Here is an 8,565-nt window from a genome sequence, read left to right on the forward strand (position 1 = left end):
GATGTTATAGCTGCCCCAAAAGTGTTGGGCTGAAATGTGAAATGTAGCACTCCATCACTGCAGGCTACAAGGATAAATTTGATGGGCATATTTTTAAAAGGATGTCATAGATGGAATTTCTGTATTAAGAAGGATGAGGGACTAGAGAATCTCCAAATTTTTCTTCTTTTGAGTTTGTGATATAAATTAAAAAGGCATTGATTTTTTCCTGCTATTAATAGTCTGAGGAAATTTAAGACAATTCATTAGGTAGCAACATTCTTTACAAATATAAACTGAATTGGAATAAAAGGTCAGTCAGGCCAGGTTCTCCAGAGACCAGAATCAGGACTTCTGGGAATAAGGTCCAGATTTATGTTTTAATGAGCTCTCCATATAATTCTGTGTATTCTAAAGTTTGAGAAGCACTAACGATGACATCATGATGATGATGGGAATTATTCATGCAGAGTTTTTGCATGATTGCCATAACATTCCTTTTCCTCTTATTTGTGGTTAATATAGGTAGCTCATCTAGACCTTTTAATGCCTTGATACAGGATGGGTGAATTCCCCTTGACACCCTTACTAAATAGTTACTTTTGTCGAATGAGGATGTAGAAGTGGGAGGAACTGGAGAGCTTGCCTAGAGCAGAGTAGAACCATAGCCAGGGACCTAGGGTCTCTTCTTTCTTCTGAAACACTGTTAAATGCTCTATACCCCACCCAGGTTGAGAATTTTTTCTTGATTTTTTTTTTTAGGATTCTCTATCTACCTTTTCAAATTGTATACTTCTCTTCAAATTGCAGGAACTAGCTGGCTTCCCAGCCCCTCACCATGGATCGGAAATGACATCACCCTCTGGAGGTTGGGTTGACTTCTATTTTGGAAGGAATCAACCAGGCTTCGATGGATGGATGGTTTGATGGAGAGTGAAGAGAGCTGCTGATCAGTACAAGCTGAGACTCAGTACAAGCTTGGGCACCTTGGGATGCTGCTAGGCTTTCCAATCATCAAGTGTCTGAGTGGAGCTGGAAATGCTAGAACCAACAATCTCTGTTCTCTAGGAAATAGGATTGCTTTCTCCTACTCAGCTTCAAAATTTTTCTTCCTAGCTTTTGAGGGCACCTATGAGTTGACCCAATACCACAAATCTATATCTATTTCTCACATATTTTCCAAAACAAGCTTTCCTCTGCACCCCACAAAGAAGTTGATTGTGTTCATACCTCCTTGCCTTTCTATTTGGAAAGTTCTTTTTTTTTTTTTAAACTTCTCCTTTCATAATTTCTCCCTTTTCCTATCTCCTCCATAAGATCTTTCTCAAATATCCTTGGTCTTATATTCTGTGTCTTATATTCTCAATCTCTGTAGCACTTATCCTCTGAACCATATGATTTAGCCATTAACTACATGTTGTGCCCCATTATTTGCTCTAGTGTTAATGTGTCTTAGAATTTTTATTCTCCAAATTAAAAGTGTCATGAGACTTTTCACATCTCTCACTTTACAAATGCAAAAGCCTGCTTAGTAGAGAAAAGAAGTTAAGGTCATAGATTTAGAACTGGTTTTAGCACTTGAGCCTCTGCCCCTCCTCCTATTTAGTTCTATTCTACCAGGTGCTCTGATTCTGGAATATTTTCTCTAAACTCTCTTATCTTACTTTTTTAAAAATTAATTTTTTATTGGAGTATAGTTGACTTATCTTACTTTTAATTAATTAATTAAGTTTTATATTTATTTATGTATTTTATTTTTTTGGAACCAAGCAAATAAACCGCTTTATTTTCAACTAGTGGGAGAATAACCTGGAATTACAGGTGAGCCCCCACTGCAGGAGTTCGCACTGTTATGAAAAGTTGGCTTACAAAGTCCTTTAACGAGTTCCTGTCTTCTTGATCTGCACAGTACATCAGTATCTTCTCCACAGACAGGAAGGTAATCATGGCTCCTCTTCTCCAAAAACTTAGGTTTAAGTTAATTGTATGACTTAAGGAGCTCAAGCCTATCTAGTATGAATGAATAAAGAGCCTAAGGGTTTGGGGCAAACTTCAGTGGAGAAGAGGCCCTAGATCGGGGTTCCAGGCTTGCATCTGTCACCTGTTGACTGCACCAGGGACCCCAATCCTACAATCATTAGATTTTAAAAGGCTGCTTTTGTATGTACAAGATCAAATTACTGAAATTTTACTTTGGTAGTACATTTTTTCAAATTTTGGAATATACATTTTCAAAATTTTCTACTGCAATAGACTAAAGGTAATAGGCCTTATCACATACTGCACACTGTTTATAAACTTCAAAATGAGACTATAACAGTGCCGTGAAAGGGATGGCACCCGTTCTGACTGAACTCTATGGCTAACTTTGTTTCTTACTTGTCAGGCACTATTCTAAGCCCTTTGCAAACAATTAGTCTTCACAGTCCTATGGGCTGTTACCTCCATTTTACAAATTTTAAACAAACAGAAAAAAACAGGTCCAAGTAACTTGTCCAAGGTTGCTATTAGTGTAACCAGGATTTAAATGTTCAGCCCAACTGCTTATAACCACTATGCATACTGCCTCTCAAATCAGACACGAGTCAGCCCCAGCACTGAACAGGGCATGTGAACATCCCCTGCTTAACTTGACCTCATCCCTGACCTTCTCCCTTGATCTTAAGATTCTTCTTTCATTCCTCCCTGAATTTTCAGATCTTCAAGGTAAACCTTTCCATCCTTATCCTAAGTTCTAACCCTTGCTCCTCTATACTACTTCCTGCCCTCAGAATGCCCCATTCTCCCTCTTTTTAAAACATAAAAAGGCCTCACTGTGGCACCCATTCTCCTTTTCTCTAAATTGCCGTCACACCTTGATTCAGGCAGGCCGCTCCCTTCAAACACAGACAGCTTCTTCAACTTGCCTCAGCTCAGACTGTTCCAAAACGCCTCAGCTGCTCTGCCCTGCACCTTCCCAAAGGTCTTCTTCGCAATTCCATACAACCTTCTGGGCGACAAACTCCTGCTCTATTTAATACAATCTCATGGCTTTCTTGTTCTGCCCCATTTGGGCTTAAACATGCCAACTCCACTACTTAGCATAAACCCCCAATACTAAATTAGACCCTGAACCCATGCCCCATTAACTTTCACACTCCAGGTGATTGCAACATGTTTAACAATATAGGTATTTTTTTCTTTTTTTACATCTTTATTGGAGTATAATTGCTTTACAATGGTGTGTCAGTTTCTGCTTTATAACAAAGTGAATCATTTATACATATACATATGTTCCCATATCTCCTCCCTCTTGCGTCTCCCTCCCTCCCACCCTCCCCATCCCACCCCTCTAGGTGGTCACAAAGCACCGAACTGATCTCCCTGTGCTATGTGGCTGCTTCCCACTAGCTATCTATTTTACGTTTGCTAATGTATACATGTCCATGCCACTCTCTCACCCCATCACAGCTCACCCCTCCCCCTCCCCATATCCCCAAGTCCATTCTCTAGTAGGTCTGTGTCTTTATTCCCATCTTACCCCTAGGTTCTTCATGACATTTTTTTTTCTTAGATTCCATATATATGTGTTAGCATACGGTATTTGTCTTTCTCTTTCTGACTTACTTCACTCTGTATGACAGACTCTAGGTCCATCCACCTCACTACAAATAACTCAATTTCATTTCTTTTTATGGCTGAGTAATATTCCATCGTATATATGTGCCACATCTTCTTTATCCATTCATCTGATGATGGACACTTAGGTTGTTTCCATCTCCGGGCTATTGCAAATAGAGCTGCAATGAACATTTTGGTACATGACTCTTTTTGAATCATGGTTTTCTCAGGGTATATGCCCAGTAGTGGGATTGCTGGGTCATATGGTAGTTCTATTTGTAGTTTTTTAAGGAACCTCCATACTGTTCTCCATAGTGGCTGTACCAATTCACATTCCCACCAGCAGTGCAAGAGGGTTCCCTTTTCTCCATGCCCTCTCCAGCATTTATTGTTTCTAGATTTTTTGATGATGGTCATTCTGACCGGTGGGAGATGATATCTCATTGTAGTTTTGATTTGCATTTCTCTAATGATTAATGATGTTGAGCATTCTTCCATGTGTTAGTTGGCAATCTGTATATCTTCTTTGGAGAAATGTCTATTTAGGTCTTCTGCCCATTTTTGGATTGGGTTGTTTGTTTTTTTGATATTGAGCTGCATGAGCTGCTTGTAAATTTTGGAGATTAATCCTTTATCAGTTGCTTCATTTGCAAATATTTTCTCCCATTCTGAGGGTTGTCTTTTGTTTATGCTTTCCTTTGCTGTGCAAAAGCTTTGAAGTTTCATTAGGTCCCATTTGTTTATTTTTGTTTTTATTTCCATTTCTCTAGGAGGTGGGTCAAAAAGGATCTTGCTGTGATTTATGTCATAGAGTATTCTGCCTATGTTTTCCTCTAAGAGTTTGATAGTTTCTGGCCTTACATTTAGCTCTTTAATCCATTTTGAGCTTATTTTTGTGTATGGTGTTAGGGAGTGTTCTAATCTCATACTTTTACATGTAGCTGTCCAGTTTTCCCAGCACCACTTATTGAAGAGGCTGTCCTTTCTCCACTGTACATTCCTGCCTCCTTTATCAAAGATAAGGTGACCATATGTGCATGGGTTTATCTCTGGGCTTTCTATCCGGTTCCATTGATCTATCTTTCTGTTTTTGTGCCAGTACCATACTGTCTTGATTACTGTAGCTTTGTAGTATAGTCTGAAGTCAGGGAGCCTGATTCCTCCAGCTCCGTTTTTAACAATATAGTTTTACATGGAATGCTAAGAGCACTTTTCATATTTTACAGAACTTGAAACATATGGACTTTCTATTAATATTCATACCATAGCAAAGCCAAATTGAACTCCTAAATAGATGCATTACAATTTGTTTAGAGTTTAAAGACTTAATGGCAACAAGGGAGTAGGAAAAAGTGAAAGTTTGTTTTATATAACTGAATGGAAAATAAATTCAAGAGATAGTAAATAAACTTTAATATGGTCTCATGTGCCCTGAAGGAGGTGGTGCCTGATTTGGAGGAGTGATTGCTATGTCCAGATAGTCCCCTATTTGGAACTTCTGTGACTGCAGCGTCATGGAATCGTCATCAGTCCCCTTCTCCCAGACACGGTGCTGCCAACTCCTTTACTCAATAGCCAGGCCTTTTAGGATCCGTAAAAACAATTGCAAAACTGAGGTGTGTGCTCTTCTTTCTGCCTTCTGGCTAGACTTCTTTTACTAACCTAGTCAATTCTTTCAAGGTTGCATCCATCCAAGTGTATATCTGCAGCTCGCAGGACAGCACGTTTCCACGGGAGAACTCGTGCATGCGGTGGTGGCGGCCGTAGTTGGTGGTGAAGACGCGCAGCAACAGCGGGCAGGTCTTCTCCCGATCGATGGGCTTCTCGGGCTCCTTCTTAATTTCCTCCTGGGTAACACACGACTCCACCACCATCTTCCTCCTGCGGCCCCTATCTTACTTTTTAAATGACTCCTTCTCTTTCTCTCTCTTGGGTGTTGATGAATGTTCATTTCACAGGATGAATATATTAGTTATGTACAGAGACCACCAAATGTTCTCATAAAATATAATAGGATATGGATGGGAACTGCATTATCTTGACCTTGTGACATCTCACAAATGAGTTATTATAGCATGTGGTAAAATCTGATAAATTAATCTCTTTAATGAATAGGGACTCTTCATGATGATCTTTATGAGAAATATTTATTAACTCAACTCTACTTTTATTATTTAAAAAGTCATTCTCTCCTACTATTTCCACTCCTAAATGCTACTCCTTCACTTATCTAAAGGCCTACTAACTCATTACTTTTAATGTTGCACAATGTCTGCCTTAGTTAATTTTTCCTAGAGGCACATCTGATTAAAATGTAATTCTGCACTATATTTTAGGCACACTTTCTCAATTGAAAAAAACAAGTATATTTATTATTTCTGTCTCAAAACACACCTTTAATTCATCTACCCATCTCAGAATGCCTATCCATCTGACTAAGGGATTGGGTCTGCTTCACCACCATAAACCTGACTATGGTTATTGAAGCAAATAGGGGAATATTTTTCTCACATAACAGGAAATAGGAAGTCCTACTGGAAAGTAAGTAATCCAGCTAGACGTGGGTAGCCCAGGGATGGTTAGCACCTCACCTGGGTCATCTTCTCCAGGCTCCTTTTTCTACTTTGCAATGTTGAACATGTGCCTTTTGTTTTCTTGATAGTCTCATGGTTACAATATAGCTGCCCCACATTCTGTTTCCTATCCAAGTTTTAGGTAGGAAGCAAACAAATCAAACAAACAAAAATAAAAACAACAAAGAGAACAACAACAACAAAAAACAACAAGGAAGCAGGAAGAGCCTCTATCAGGAGAATAAAACTTAGTCTGCAGCAGAGGAGCTTACATGTCAAGGACAGAACTGTGTCATGTGATCTCTGGTTGCAGTGGAGGTAAGGAACTGTAGTTTTTTTTAGTTGGGTACACTACCAGCCTAATAAAAAATTGGGGGTTTTATTATTAGGGAAGATGGTGAGAAGGATATTGGGTAAACAACTAGCAGTGTCTTATCACAAAAAAGCCAGAGGCAAATCACTCAAACGATTTAACCTACTTTGAAAGTTCCAAGACGTGGCAAAGAGATTATAATGTGTGCGTGGTTGGCTGGGATATTTCAGGCAAGATTGTCGAAAGCTTTGAGCCAAATATCAAGCCTTCAGATACTGCTTCCACTGATTCATTAGTCTTTTATATTACTCAATTAAAATATGCCTCATTAGTTAAACCCAAATAAATGCTTCAAGAGTTCCTTATATTGAACGTAGGAGACCTAAGGAAAAATATTGATTCTACTCTGTTTGAAGGGCCAAAAATACACAGGAAAAAACAGCTACGCTTTTGTCAAGCGTTATGCCTAGTTTATTGATATTTGCTGCCACCTGCAGTTTAAACTTGATATTCACTCTGGTCGATACCTGTAACTGGGGCATGTTGACCCAGGAAGTGAAAAGAAAGAAGAAAATTGCACGAAGGGTATCTTTGTCACTGCTGCAGCCATATGCTTACTCAGAATTGAATTTCTTATTTGCACACCATGTTCACAGTAGCATTATGTACAACAGCCACGAGGTAGCAGCAACCCAGGTGTCCACTGATGGATAATTGGATTAACAAAATGTGGTATGTACACATCATAGAATATTGTTTAGCATTAAAAAAGAAGGAAATTTTGACACACGCTACAACATAATGAGTGTCTCTGAAGACATTTTGCTAAATTAAATAAGCCAGTCACAAAAGGACAAATACTGTATGATTCCACTTATCTGAGGTTCCTAGAGACACAAAGTCCAAGGGTGGTTGTCAGAGGATGGGGGAATGGGGGAATGGGGGGCTAGTGTTTAATTTGTGCAGATTTTCATTTGGAGGAAGATTATAAAGTTCTGGAGATGGAAGGTGTTGATGGTTGCACAATGATGTGAATGTACTTAATGCCACAGAACCGTACACTTAAAAATGGTTGAAATGGTAAATTTTATGTTATGTATATTTTACCACATTAAAAACAATTTTTAAAATATGGAATTTCCAGGGAAGCTGATTCTGTAGAATACAGAACTGCACATACTCTAATTTATGTTACCATGTAGTAACAAATTGATACTAAGTCTTTCGGGTTTCTTCTGGTCCTGAAAAAGTAGGTCCCTTGCCTGTTGATGAAGAGACTGTCAAGTTCTAATCGCTATGCAAATTGTTTTGGCCGCGTCAGGGACGCAGCAATTTAATGTATTGGCTTGGCCAAAAAGTTCATTCCTGAACGAACTTTTTGACCAAACCAATACTACAAAAAAGTATGTATCAGATTCAACTTCAGGGAAGAAGGCAAATAAGGGTAACTTGGGCAATTCATATATCTCTGAAAAAGCAATCTATTGGTATATGGAGCTGAATATTTTCATTACAAGAATTAGTTTTTGGGGACTTCCCTGGTGGTGCAGTGGTTAAGAATCCGTCTGTCAATGCAGGGGACACGGGTTCAATCCCTGGTCCGGGAAGATCCCACATGCCGCGGAGCAACTAAGCCCGTGCGCCACAGCTACTGAGCCTGCATGCCACAACTACTGAAGCCTGCGTGCCTAGAGCCTGTGTTCCTCAACAAGAGAAGCCACCGCAATTAGAAGTTCATGCACCACAACGAAGAGTAGCCCCCGCTCTCCACAACTAGAGAAAGCCCGTGGGCAGCAAAGAAGGTACCCAACACAGCCAAAAATAAATAAATTTTTTAAAAAAAGAATTATTTTTGGATGTTAAACAGCTGTTGAAAATTTTTTTAAAAATCATTTCTATAGTTTTTTGGTAGTTTTAGAACACAGCAAAATAATAAGACTATGCCTATGTGTATATTATTTTAACTGTTAAAAACTATATAATCCCTGAATTTTATTTATTCTGGAAAGAAAGCAGGTGGGGACCGCCTAGGTTCATGCAATGGCCTATTACATAGGGTTTCTGAATGGTCATATTTCAAATTGAACATGTCATATGTAA

The 8,565-nt window shown here is 39.0% G+C and overlaps 1 pseudogene; it reads right to left on the reverse strand.

Annotated features, from left to right (window-relative positions):
* Positions 1–4,913: 4,913 nt before the first annotated feature.
* Positions 4,914–5,529, reverse strand: LOC111165099 (histone deacetylase complex subunit SAP18 pseudogene; annotated as a pseudogene).
* Between the last annotated feature and the right edge of the window lie 3,036 nt (positions 5,530–8,565).

Source organism: Delphinapterus leucas, chromosome 12 (genome assembly GCF_059928025.1).
Source record: "Delphinapterus leucas isolate spDelLeu-1000000601 "Yukka" chromosome 12, BTC_Dleu_Yukka2, whole genome shotgun sequence".
In the NCBI taxonomy this organism is placed as follows: Eukaryota; Metazoa; Chordata; class Mammalia; order Artiodactyla; family Monodontidae; genus Delphinapterus; species Delphinapterus leucas.